This window comes from Dipodomys spectabilis, unplaced genomic scaffold (genome assembly GCF_019054845.1).
Source record: "Dipodomys spectabilis isolate Male_0828 unplaced genomic scaffold, ASM1905484v1 ptg000783l, whole genome shotgun sequence".
In the NCBI taxonomy this organism is placed as follows: Eukaryota; Metazoa; Chordata; class Mammalia; order Rodentia; family Heteromyidae; genus Dipodomys; species Dipodomys spectabilis.
Window position 1 is genome coordinate 412,267 of NW_024871460.1, and position 14,469 is coordinate 426,735.

Consider the following 14,469-nt stretch of genomic DNA (forward strand, 5'->3'; position numbering starts at 1 on the left):
TTCCCAGGACGCCGCGGAGCGCGCCGGTTCTCACTCCCTCCTTCCTTCCACCCAGGCGGGCGCGCCCGCTCGCTCCCTCTGCCTCTCGCTGGAATTACTACAGCGAGTCGGATGAAAAAGCCCCCAAAAGCCGCTTTTATACCGCCTCTCAGATCCCGCCCCTGGGCTTTTTCCCGCCAAGCCTCTGCAACGCCCTGCCCTTCTCGGAGGCGGGGGTGAGGAGGAGGAGGAAGGGGGGCGCGGAGGGGAGAGCCGGGCGGCGGGCCGCCGTGGCGCAGCGGGCTCGGGCGGCGGGCGGCGCGCAGCGCGGGGCGGGGGTCCTCGGCCGCGCGGACCCGGCGATTATAAAGGGCCGTGGGTGGGCGTGGATGTGTAAGAAAAAAAAAATCTTTCTGTGGGCCCTGCCCTCTGCTTTGGGAAGCGGGAGGGGCGCTGGTGGAGAGCCGGGGAAAGGGGGAGGAGACTCGGCCCGGCGAGCCCGGCGCTCCTCGGCTCGGATGTAAACACCGTACGCGGAGCTCCGGATGAATTAACTGTGCGCGCCTACCATCCTGCTCGGGCTTTCCCTTTCTCCGCTCCTGCGCGGGCGCGGCGTGGGGATCAGGCTGCCTGCGCGCGTATGTGTGTGCGTGCGTGTCCAGCATTGCAGGTGGAGCCGCTGCCCCGTCCCCTGCCCCACGGCGCGCGCCCTCCCCTCCCGGATCGCCAGGCGCGCTCTCCCGGGCAGCGAGAAGAGAGGCGTTCGGAGCCTCAGTGCCGCGAGGAAAGGGGGAAGGAAGGGGGATTGGGGAGCCCCGCGCCCAGTGCGTGGCCGGGGCGGGGAGGGGTGGGGAAGGAAAGGATGGCCGGGGGTTAAAATCACGCTGCAGTTCAATGCCACGTATACTTGGAAGGCGCTTTGGGAAGGAACACCCGCTATATTTCGTGGTGTGAGTGTGTGTGTGTGATAGTCTACTTGGGCAGCTGTCTGATCGGACACGTTCGACTCCGAATCAGCCCCCTCCCCTCCGTTTGTTGGCAAAGGAGCTGACACCGCCACCGCCCTGCGCGGACCCCGGACGCGCCGATCCCGCACAGCTCCCCGCAGCCTCTCGAGCTGGGGGAGGGGGTGCCCGCCCCTGGGGGTGGGGAGGGAGGTCCGTACCCGACTTCAGCCCACCCCAGCCTCCTGGGCGAGGTCCCTCCCGCCTCCTCCGCCGGCTGCCAGCCCCTGGCGGCGCGGGTGACCCCACCAGTGCCGCCCTGCGGGGTCTGGGGCGGGGCGCGAACCGAAGGCGCCCGCTCGCTACCCACCCGGGAGAGCACTGGAGGTACTTGGGGAGCCCGAACCCCGAGACCCGACTTCGCACCCATGGGCGGGAGGAGAGCTTGAAAAGCCGGCCCCGGGGGAGTCCACCGGAGACTTTTCGTGAAGAAAACCGTTAACTCTTTCCTCCCCGACCTTTGATTTCTTTCCGAGTCTTCTTTTCCCTTTTATTACGGACGTGTTCATAAACTGACATCTTTCAGATGCAAACGGAAGGTAACGCACTAATGAATAAACGCGTTCATTGATCTCATCAGAGGAGGAGGAGGAGGGGTCTCCTTTCCGGTGGGGTTTCCTGGGAGGGAAGGTCCCCGGGGCCCAGCCCCGGGTGCGTGATGCTGTCTGGGGTCCCGCAGTGAAGCGCACCGTGGGCAATCTGCACGCGCGAGCACACCCCCCACCCGCTCCAAAGCGAACCCCTTCCACGGCAGCCGGAAGCAGGCGTTGCTTCGCCCCCTGCACGGATCTGCAATTCGCTCCCCACTGCCCAATCTCTCAGGGTCTGAGGCTTTATGTTATTCTGGACAGTTAACACCAGCAGCCGCCAGCGCGCTCCCATCCAGGCTCCTCCGTCCAAAGGTGTTTAACCGTCTCCTCTGGACCCCTTCCTTAACACAAAAGGAAACGCACGAGCACCCTCGGGAGGCGCAAGCCCGCGCCGGGTCACCCCTCCCGGCCGCAGCCCCGCGTTCCCGAGCAGCCTCGCTCCCACCGAGCTCGCGGCGCTGGGCAGCGGGGAGCTTTAGCTCTGGACTCCGGGCCTCCTCGCGGCCTCGCAGCGCCCCGGCGTAGCCGACCAATCCGAGGGCTGGGTTCCCCGGCCAAGCCTCTTTCTCCCGCCCACCCCACCCCCCTCCTCCGGCGATACCCGCGTTCGCGTTTGCGAAAGTAAAGTAAGTCTGCCCTCTACCGGCCGCGGCCCTTGCCGCGCCCGGCTGCCGACCCGGGGCGGAGTTCGGGTGGGGGCGGGGCGCCGCCGGGCTGGGTTTCCAGGCAGAGGTAGGAGATCGGGAGTAGGGGAGGGGGAGGGGGGTGGATGGAGGAGGGGGGGTCCTTACACCGATTTCCAGCCACCTTTCAGGCCGACTGCCGGAAAGCGTTAGGGAGGGAACACAGGCTTGGAGTGACGGTCCATCCCTACTTGCAGGAGATAGTCTGAAATGGGAAACATGAACTGATTTACAGGCACACACATTGCGGGGGGGGGGGGGGGGGGGGAGGGGCACCTCTACACAACCCCAAAGCAAGCTTCAGCCCCCACTTCCTAGAAACAGGTCAGCTTCTAGCCTCCAAGTTTGAGAACAGACTACTAGATTTTAATTGGGCTTGCGTGCCTTCTTTCCTTCCTTCCTTCCTTCCTTCCTTCCTTCCTTCCTTCCTTCCTTCCTTCCTTCCTTCCTTCCTTCCTTCCTTCCTTTCCTTCCCTCCCTTCCCTCCCTCCCTCCCTCTTTTTCTCCCCCCCACCCCCCCAGGCTAGTGCTCTACCACTTGAGCCACTTGTCCACTTCTGGCGTTTTGGAGTTTAGTATTAAGAGAAGAGTCTCATAGAGAATTTTCCTGCCTAGGCAGGCTTCAAACTCCAATCCCCAGATCTCAGTCTCCTTGGGCAGCTCTCATGTGGGCCCTACCAGTTCCCCGGCAATTTTCCTTATTTTTAATTTAATAAAGTGAAGGGGAATACTAGACACAAGTTTTTGTAGTGAAGAGAGGCGTTTAAGTGCAGGGGGCTGGGAAGGTGGCTCAGTGGTAGAGCGCTTGCCTTGCATGCCTGAGGCCCTGGGTTCGATTCCTCAGCACCACATAAGCAAAAAGCCGGAAGTGGTGCTGTGGCTCAAGTGGTAGAGTGCTTGCCTTGAGCTGAAGAGCTGAGGGATAGTGCCCAGGCCCACAGTTCAGGCCCCACGACTGGACCCCCCAAAAAAGAGATTCCAGTGCAACCCCCCAATCCCCCAATAATAATAACAATAATAATAAACTCAGACCACCCCACAGAAAACCAGAAACAAACAACAATCGTCCCATCAAACCCAAAGCAGCAAGGACCCGTTTATATAGCGTTCATTTATAATCAGATGATGAATACAAGCCCAGGTAACTGTGCAGCAATGTTCCACAGCACACAAGTAGGTTGTTATTGTGCAAGACCTGCCAAGGTGGTGTTGGATTCCCCTGGGACGGCCCCGGAAGTGTGGCCCCAGGGTCCTTCTGGAAGAGGCTTCTTTGGAGTGATTTCCCAGGAATTTGGCGCTTTGGACCTTATTCTGCTGGAGGCTCAGGGAAAGCAGCCCTTCCTCCTCGAAACCAAACAACCAAACAACAGCAAAACCAGAGTTAGTGTAGCTCAAGCTAGAGGCTAGTTTTGGAAATTTACTAAGGATGGCAGATATCCCGTATTCTAAGGTCTGAAGGCCGCATTCTGCCAGTCCTGGGTGGTTGTGACTCTAGGCCTAGACGTTGCCCAAGGGCTGGGGACTCTCCTCTCCTCAGGCTGGTGACATCACTTCAAGTGCAAGTATTTTAAAGATTTTTTTTTTAAATAGCGTACATCCGTTGTGCAAGGAGGGGATTATTGTGACATCTCCACACATGTGTGCAAAATAATACCCCCCTCCTCCGCCCCCCCACCTCACACCCTCTGTCACTCGCTCATCCGCCTCTGTCTTCATCTTAAAAGACAATTTTGACAGGTTTTACTGTTCTGTTTTCATCTGTGCATATAATACTTTGGCCATTTTAAGGTCAGATTCTCCAGGGGTTTTTGTTTGTTTGTTTGGCTCTAAGCAAGATGGGGACATTCACATTTTACATAGAAGGAAACAAAAAGTCAGAGCTCAACTATGTTAAAGGACATAATGTTCTTTAAGGATATATTGTAGTGCGATAGTGGCATATGCCTGTAATCCTAGCTACTCAGGAGGCTGAGATCTGAGGTTGACAGTTCAAACCCAGCCCAGACAGGAAATTCTGTGAGACTTTTTTTTAATTTTTATTTATTTATTTATTTATTTATTTTTTGGGTCCAGTCGTGGGGCCTGAACTCTGGGCTTGGGCGCTGTCCCTCAGCTCTTGAGCTCAAGGCTAGCACTCTACCACTTGAGCCACAGCACCACTTCCGGCTTTTTGCTTATGTGGTACTGAGGAATCGAACCCAGGGCCTCATGCGTTCAAGGCAAGCGCTCTACCACTGAGCCACCTTCCCAGCCCCTCTGTGAGACTTTTATCTCAGGTTAACCACCAGAAAACTCGAAGTGGTACTGTGGTTCAAAGTGGAAGAGTGCTTGCTTTGAGCAAAAGAGCTCAGGGACAGCGCCCAGGCTGCAGTTAAAAGTCCATAATCAACAAAAAGCATTTACTTAGATGAAAAGGCTATGAAGATGCCAATAACTACTTACTTTTTAAATTTAATTAATTAACTTGTTTTGCTAGTCCTGGGGCCTGGGCACTGCCTCTGAGCCTGTTTGGAGATAAGAGTCTCAGACTTTTCCTGCCTGGACTGGCTTTCAATTGTGATCCTCAGATCTCAGCCTCCTGAGTAGCTAGGATTATTGGTGTGAGCCACCAGGACTGGGCTTATAATAGCATTTAGAATGGCCAAGTGATACAGATTTGTTGTAAAAATAAACTCTAAGTAGAAAAAGAAAGGGACAATGATAATAACAAAGTTCTAATCCTGATATCTAGAGGTAGCAGTTGAGGTTTTTTTAGTTTAGTTTTTTTTTTTTGCCAAAGTCTGACAATGTAGCCCTGCACGGGCTACACCAGGTCATTTGAGCCACAGCGCCACTTCTGGCTTTTTCTGCTTATGTGGTGCTGAGGAATTGAACCCAGGGCCTCATGCATACAAGGCAAGCACTCTACCACTGAGCCACCTTCCCATCCCCCTTGTTCAGCTATAAAAGGAGACTTGTAAGAGAACTCTTGATATTTCTGCTCGAAATTTTCCTTTTAGAATTCAGTAGAAGGTGGCTTCCTGGCCCATTGCTCAGGTTCATTGTGACTCTTATGATTTCCCTTTTGAGGATTCTGTTTTCTGTTGGAAGTAGTTGAGTTTCTAAGAAAAAAAATGGGTCTTTGAAAAAAGCTTCTTTGGTTTTCCATAGAGAAAAGCATACCATTTCCAATACAATCAGCAAAAAGTTGGACTGGAGGAGGGGCTCAAGTGGTAAAGTGACAGAGTTCAACCCTAGAACCAGCAAAAACAACAACAAAGGATGTCTGAGTTGATCAATAAGTTGATAAGAGCAGTCACTAATCTGGAAAGAGACTGGACCCAGGGTGATCCAGAAGGTAGCTCCAACCTAGAGATATGGTAAAAAAACAAACAAACAAAAAAAACAACAAAAAACCACCTCTCAAGATGATTGGATCATTGCTTGAAACATCTCTCAAGAGAGGCCTGTCAGGGAGAGAGGAGAGGGAAGAGGAAGATATATATCTGTATCTATATCTATATCTATATCTATATATCTATCTATATATATATCTAGCTATCTATTTCTATATAGATAGATATCTGGATATATATATATATATATATATATATATATATATATATATATATTATCCCTAAAAAAAAGATCATTTTGAAATAAGAGCTACTGGATTAAAAACCAACCTGGGCCAGGTGGCTCATGCTTGTAATCTTCCTGTAATTACTCAGGAGGCTGAGTTCTGATGACCCCAGTTTGAAGTCAGCCCTGGCAGAAAAGTCCATGAGACTCTTATGTCCAATTAACCACCAGAAAACTGCAAGTGGCACTGTGGCTCAAAGTGGTAGAGCACTCGCCTTGAGCCAAAAGAGCTCAGGGACAGTGCCCAGGCCTTGACTTCAAGCCCCATGACTGACAGAACAAAACAAAACCAAAAAACCCACCACCAACAAAAAAACTCAGAAACAAAAGACAAAACAGCAAAAACCCAAGCTGGATGGGGAGTGTCAGCCATGTCTCCAAGGAATGAAGCTCAGACAAGCACCCCAGTGGACAAACACAATGAGTAAAACTCAACGCCATTACTCCAGAAGAATTATTAAAAAAAAAAGAAACCAGTAAAGAAAATCTTCGTGCATTTAAAATGGCGGTTTTAGCCAGGCACCAATGGCTCACACCTGTAATGCTAGCCACTCAGGAGGCTGAGATCTGAGGATTGTGGTTCAATGCCAGGAAAATCTGGAGACTTTTATGTCCAATTAACCACCAGAAGACCAGAAGTGGAGCTGTGGTAGAGCGCTAGCCTTGAGCTAAAGAACTCAGGTATGGTGCCCAGACTCTCAGTTACAACTCCACAGCTGACCAAAAAACAAAAACAAACAAACAAACAACAACAACAAAACCCAGCGTGATTTTGTTATTATTGTTATTTATTTATGTTTGGTCGGCCGTGAGTGGGGCTTGAACTCTGGGCCAGAGTGCTGTCCCTCAGCTCTTCAGCTCAAGGTTAGCGCTCTACCACTTGAGCTACAGTGCCACTTCAGGTTTTCTGGTGGTTTATTGGAGATAAGACTTTCCTTCCCTGGCTGGCTTTGAACCGAGATCCTCAGATCTCAGCCTCTTTAGTAGCTAGGATTACAGGCATGAGCCACTGGAGCCCAGGTCTGTTATTATTGTTATTTTACCATTATCCCTTCCCATGCATCCTTCTAGCACACTGAATAAATGAAAGAAACCCCAGAAAGGGAAAAAGAATTAGTCCATATTCTTAGTACAGTATCCAGAGCCTGCCTTTCTTGTGTTGCACTGCGTAAATGTGATTGTTTTCTTGCCCACTGGCTTCTAGAATTCAGACCCTGACAGAAGGGTCTCAGCCACATCATCTCAGCTTGGCCTTCTTTCAGTTCTGAGCTGTAATCCTGCTTGACTTCCTAACAATCCACATAGACAAATGGTTCCTTTGTTTGACTTGGCTTCAAAGGCTTGGCTTATTGTTCCATCAGTGCCAAACCCAAGCCAATCTCAGGACTTTTCCACACTCAGCACATGTCTGTGATGGTCCTTTTGGGCAGCATATGTCCCTTCAGATGGACCCTTGCTGGGTTGGAGGGAGAGGAAACTGCAAAGGAGACACCGCGGGAGACATTTCTGCTTCGTAGTTCAGTTTCAGAGACAGACTTCTGAGAGCAGCTCATCCCTGCTTGCTCTTATTTCTTTGTTTGCTTATTTATTAATTAAATATATCCATTTATTCAGTGTCAGTATTGGGGCTTGAACTCAGGACCTTGTGCTCTTACTTGGCTTTTAACTTTTACTGATTTAATTTATTTCATTTTTATTATCTTTCAGTCATTGTACAGAGGGGTTTGACATCAACATGTCAGCTGATGAGTAAGTACAGTGCATTGTGACCAATGTCACCCCTTCCACAGGTTTGTGCTCTACCACCTGAGCCATGCCTCTGCTTGCAGCATTTTGATGCCTAAGTGAAGATAAGAGACTCCTAGACTTTTTTTGCCCAGTTGGCTTTGAACTACAATCCTCAGATCTCAGTCTCCTAAGGAGCTAGGATAACAGGCCTGATTCTTTCAAGTTGACTATTTCCCTTTACAGTGAAGTCTTTACAGTGGACTTCACTATAGAAGAAGCTGTTGTGAAGGAATCTAGTAGTGACCAATCACCAAAACCAATGGCCTCATTCCCATTTTCCTACGGAACTTCTATTTACTATCAGGTTTCTGGAAATGACCATGCCTTTGCCTCCATAAATCAGTAGTTCTCACCCAGAGGCAATTTTTGCTCTTATGACAATGTCTGGAGACTTTGTGGTTTGTCTCAAAGTGAAAAGCTTACCACTGGTACTTAGTGGGTTGAGGGAAGATGACAAGGCACAGGGCAGCCCCCATCACAGAGAACAATTGGGTTCCAAATGTTAACATTACTGGGTCTGAGACTCCAGAAGTAACTCTACAAACTCTGGGTGTTAATCCTGTGCATCCAGCTTGTCTTTTGTCTCCCTGATCACATCCATTGTCTCTCTTTCTGCTCATGCCCCACTGTGTAGCTGCTAGAATTGTCTTGTAGTAGATTCCTCCTAGACCCTCCTCTCCCACTCCCCAAAGCTCTCCGTCGGCATTCACATTTGCAAGCTGATACATTTTCCTTATTATTTAAAATTCTTCAGTGGCCTCCAGATGGCCCAAATGTAGACACCACTTCCTGATCTTGGAATTCAGGCCCTTCTGGGTCTGGGTATCTTATTCTACTTCCCACCAACTCTGCACTTCTGAGACACAGGTCTATTTCCAGTCACTTGGAGTGACCCTCCACACTTTTGCACAGGTAGTTCCTCCAACCCAAGGCGTCTTCCTGGTGTATCTATGCACCACGTCTCCTTCTTCCTGCTTAAAACCTCTTTAATCCACACAGCCTTCCGTGATTGTGATTGCCCTGCCCTGTGGTCATCCTGAAGAACCATAAAGCAACAGAGTCTGCAGAAGTTTTGGAATGCATATGATTAAAGCATGGTGAAACATATAGATGCTTGTTCTCAGGGTAGGATCAAGAGGATGCCTAGCTACAATGGGCACCGTGGCCTTTGCTAGCTGTCAGAGAAGGACCCGCACCCCCTCCCCCATCCCTGCTCTGTGAGATGAACTGTCACAAGGCCAGCCCACATCAAATGCTTACTTAACCCGGAAAGGCCAGCTGGATGCTCATACTCCAATTGGGAGAAATGAGTAGATTGACAGTCTTGTTTTTAAAGACTGGTACTGGGGCTTGAACTTGGGCTTGGACATTGCCTCTGAGCTTTTTTGCTCAATGCTGGCACTATACCACTTGAATCACAGTGCTGCTTCTGGTTTTCTGGAGGTTAATTGGAGATAAGAGTCTCACAGACGTTCCTGCCCAGGCTGGCTTTGAACCACAATCCTTAGATCTCAGCCCCCTGAGTAGCTAGGATTATAGATGTGAGCCACCAGTACCCAGCTTAGACTGATAGTCTTTCTCAATTACTGTTTGGCTGTATGAAAATCTAGTACATTTAAAGCTTGCTAAATCAGCTTGGCTTGGGGGTCTGTCCTAAGTTCCTAACCAATTGACGATACTCTAAGAATTAAGTGAGCTAATGAATGAATTTAACACACTGCCTGCTATCTGGCACACGCTCAGTACACATTAGCAATTGTTCATATGGGTCCCAGATTTAGCTGAAGATTATGTATTCAACTATTTTAATTCCCATATTTTTAGTATATCATATGTGAGTTGTATGAAATTTATATCCCTCTCCCCATCCAGCAGGAACTTTTGTGGACTGATACAAATGAGAAACTGAGGCAGGGAATCACAGATTACCACACTTGGGTGGCTAATTTCTAACAAAGCCCTCTCCTGTTTCCAGCGGGTAATGTAATTTAGATCATTCTGCTCGCAAACAGCCCCATTTTAGAAGCTCCAGAAGCCAGAGTTAGTTAGGCATTGCTCCTATTTAATAGGACTCAAGGAATTGGGTTATGATTTCCCTGCTTCGATAGTGACCAGTACTACAGGGCAGTACCTGGACTCTTGGCAGGGCGAGGCTTCTCCTGAATCCTGCCTCGATTTCCCTTTCTTGCTGAGCTCATCTGCCCCTTGGAAAAAGTCTTTTCCTTCAAACACACATCAACACCCACTGGTGACTCAATGCTTGTAGATCCTAGCTACTTTGAGATCCAAGGATCCCTGTTCAAGGCCAGCCTGGCCCGGAAAACCCATGAGACTCTCATCTCCAATGAACCACCAAAAAGCTGGAAATGGAGTTGTGGTTCAAATGGTAGAGCTATAGCCGAGAGAGAGAGAGAGAGAGAGAGAGAGAGAGAGAGAGAGAGAGAGAGAGAGAGAGAGAAAGAAAGAAGGAAAGGGCAGCACACCCAGGCCCTGTACCTGCACAAACACACACCCTCATGACAATGTTGGCAATTAACTAAAAAAACAAAAACAAAAACATCCTATGAGGAAGCAAACCATATCCTCAGGGCTGCTGTCCTGAGGTCCACTTTGAAGTCCTGGTAACCCAGCTGGGTGCATTCCTTTATACTTCTCTACGCTCCCCTGCCCTCCAGAGTTCTGACCAATCTCTCCATCTTTCATGTTGTGTAACACAGGGCTGTCACCCTTGTGGGTTTTGGTGTCTGATACCTTGACCAGAGAGAGGCTTCTGGAATTGGGATCATTTATGGGATTTCACTTACATTCCTATCTCCATCCCACAGCCCCAGGGTACCATTCGCAGAATGCCACAGTGCCTGCCACCAGGCAAGGCCATTGGGAGACAGAGGAGAGAAAGGAGAGGGGGCTTCGAAGCTGAAGGCAGCCTGGCCGGTTCAGTTTCATCGAAAGAGAGAGGCAAGCTTTGAGAGTGACTCCTCTGCCATGGAGTGGGGTCTTGCTCACATGTTTTTGTACAGTCACCCCCAGCTTTTTGGCATGAAGGCAAGAGCCAGTCTGTGTGGACAGAAATGGATTCCTTCACATACAAGAGAACAAAATGCAAACACTCTCAATAATAGCTGGAAATTGCGCCCCCTGCAGGTCACTTTCTTCCCAGCTTTAGAATCCTGCCCAGGGGAAAATCCTTGTGGAGGAGAAGGGAGAGAGGTATGGGATGTGGCGGTAGGAAGCAGGCTCTGGAGCTGCTCACAATACTTGCAAAGACAAAGCAATGGGCCGCTATTAGATCAGTTACGTAGGTTATGGACAACACATTCACAGAATGGATGAACATAGAAAATACCAAAGCAGCCGGGCGCTGGTGGCTCAAGTCTGTAATCCTAGCTATTCAGGAGGCTAAGATCTGAGGATCCACCCAGGGCAGGAAAGTTCGTGAGACTCATCTCCAATTAACCACCAGAGAATTGACAGTGGAGCTTTGGCTCTAAGTGGTACAGTGCTAACTTTGAGCAAAAAGCGCTCAAGGACAGCACCCAGGCCCTGAGTTCAAGCCTACAGCTTGGTTGGGGGGCCAGGAAAGGAGGGGAGGGAAGGGGGAGAAAATACCAAAGCAGCCAGGCACCTCACATCTCTAATCCTAGCTACTCAGGAGATCTCATTTGAAAGCCAACCCAGGTAGGAAAGTTCCTGAGACTCTTATCTCCAATTAACTACCCAAAATCCAGAAATGGTGCTGTGCCTTGAAGTGGTAGAGCACTAGCCTTGAGCACAAAAGCTCAGGGACAGTGTCCACACACACACACACACACACACACACATACACACAAATTGTGCCACTGACTTCTCCTTCTTATGAAGCCTGAGAAATATTACTTGACTGATTTGGACTTCAGTTTCCCATTTATAGAACAAAATGACAATAATTCTAGCTGTCTGTCAGTTACTGTCTTCAACAATGAAAATGTATGCCCTTAAAAATTTATGTTAAGTGAAGTAAGTCAGGCTCAGAAAGAGAAAGGGTGCGTGTTTTCTTTCAAATGTGGAAGTTATATACACAAACAAATCGACCCAGGTTTGGTGAATGCTGCAGAGAGTTCCAATGGCGCAACTCCTTTGAACAACTAACTCACAGTTTAACAAAATTCATACCAGGAAACTGGGGCATGCTCTGTCGGGAGCAGGGAGGCACAGAGGAGGAAGGTAGACAAATGGAGAGAGGAAGTGAGGGAGAAAGGTGCAGTCAGAGTTAATGTACATATGTGAGAATGGAATGAGGAAAACTGAGGGGAGATGGGGTTGGGAGAGATGGGGAAGAATGAAGGAAAGAATGACTTCCATCCAGATGCATTGTATTTACAAAATGACACGTATTGACACTCCTTTGTCCAATCACTTAAAGATAATTCAAACGATTCTTTTTAAAAAAGGAGATGTTTGCTGTCCCTAGGACCAGGCATGTTGTTTACCTCAGAGCTTCTAATTTCTTCATGCTTCCATGGGATTTCAGATGGGATTTCCTACCTCAGTCTTCTGCAGGGATTCCAGGATCGCGTGCATAGTGAGCTCCGGGGGGTGTACCTGAGTGGCTGACTGATGCGGTCTGTGTGTGGAGGGCTTTATTATTAGGGTTCAGATGGGTCTGGGTGCTGCCCATTGCTTTGTGCTTGCATAAACATATGGCCACTGCAAAATAAAGCGGACACGTGTCTATACTCCTTCTTCCAAAGGGACTGGAAAGCTCCAGCCCTGGGTCTCCATGGGAATCTATTAGGTGTCAGCCACCCTTGCTGTAAGGGCTGTCTTGGAGTTCTCACCTTTGCTGTAGCTGGGGGTGGGAGGTGGGAGGTGGAAGAGATGGAGTTGGAAATGGGCCAGGGGACTTCACAGGCCTGACAAAGAATTTGTTTTTTTTTTTTTTTTTTTTTGTTGTTGTTGAAGGGTTGATTTGGTAACAGGCAGAGGGGAATTCCATGGATAAATAATAATTTATGCAAGGAATGCCACTGGTTTTGTTGATAAAGCATGTAATTGCAGGGGGGCAATTTCCTTCCATTCCTCACCCTTTGCCATTCAACTCCTGAAGTAATTATATTGACACCTTGAGAGGCGGCTGGATGGATGGGTGGGTGGAGAAGCTGGGGGTAGCTAGCTTGGATGTTGGCCCAAGACAGTTTGCCATAAAACTGAAATAACTAGTTGGGATTTGTTAGAGGGTTAAATACTAAATAAGAAAGTATTGAAGTTCTGACTAGAGCTCTCCATTTTGTTCTGGAAGGGGTTACAATTGGCTTTCCTGGGGATAGCACCCTCTGCACTTACCTTCAAGAATGAGTTGGGATCTTTGTGTGTGAAGTCTGTCTCTCTTTGTAGCTTGGGTAAATGTGGGTCGAGGTGGTAAGGAGAAAAGTTAAAGGTGGCTTAAATTTAGGGTGGGGGAGAGGTAGAAGAGCAGGGTGGGGTATGGCTGGGATGTTTTGGGAACCATACTCAAGTATTAAAACCTGTGGAGTGTGGTAGTGTAAACCTGTAATCCCAGCAATCCATAATTAGAAGCAGGAGTATAAGAGTTCAGGACCAGCTTGGGCTGTTTATGGAGAGCTACACTCAAAGATTTTTAAAAAATAAGTAATAATAACAACAACAAAATTACAATAGAAACAGTCAATTTGTCTGAAGGCCAAAGTTTTTGTTTTTTTTTTTTAATTTAATTTTATTTTATTTGAGAACATACTGTACAGAGGGGTTACAATTACATGGGCAGGATAATGCATACATTTCTTACCAAGCATTGCAGCCTCCTCCTTTGTTTACCCTTCATCTCCCTTCCCAGCCTCCCCCCTCCCCCCTACCCAATCATACCCCCCCCAACACCGACATTGTAAAGCTGGTTTTGACATGACATTTTATACTTCTCATTGTTGCAACAGGTCCACCTGAATCCTTAAATGACTTGTTTGTCCCCATCTCCTCTACATGTTATACTGACATCGAATATAGTGAAAGCGGGGGTTACACTGTGGGGGAGGGACATACAAAACAACAAAGAAATAATCTTATAAATGCGTTAGAAACACATGCATGAAAGAAACAAAAACATTAAAATACATATTTAAGGGTTCGTTTTCCTAACATCACATTATCTGACCTTTTCCGCTTGACTCATACCTATACTAGATATTGCAAATAAGGGAAACCATGGGACCTATGTTTCTTTGGGCCTGGCTTACTTCATTTAATATAATTTTTTCCAAGTGAAGGCCAAAGTTTTTGCTTGCTGTATGTTGGTTCAGATGCTAGGTTTTGACTCTAAAGCACTTATAATATTTAAAAATAGGTGACAAGAATTAAAAGGTAGGGCTGGGAAGGTGGCTCAGTGGTAGAATGCTTGCCTTGCATGCATGAGGCCCTGGGTTCAATTCCCCAGCACCACATAAGCAAAAAGAAAAAAAAGCCAGAAGTGGCACTATGGCTCAAGTGGTAGAGCGCTAACCTTGAGCTGAAGAGCTGAGGGACAGTGCCCAGGTCCAGAGTTCAGGCCCCATGACCGGACCACCCCTCCTCCCCCCAAAAAAAGAAAGAATTAAAAGGTGATCTATTTCATAGTACAAATGACTGACCTTGAAAAGCCAGGTTTGGGAATCTGATGGCTTGTATTTCCATGTGGATGAAGGGGAGAAGTAGACAATTAAAAAATTGTTTACAGATTTAGTTGTTAGTGGTTTGATTGCTTGCTTATTTGAGACAAGGTCTCTATATTTGTAGTCCAGGCTGGTCTCCAACTTGAGATTTTCATACTTCTGC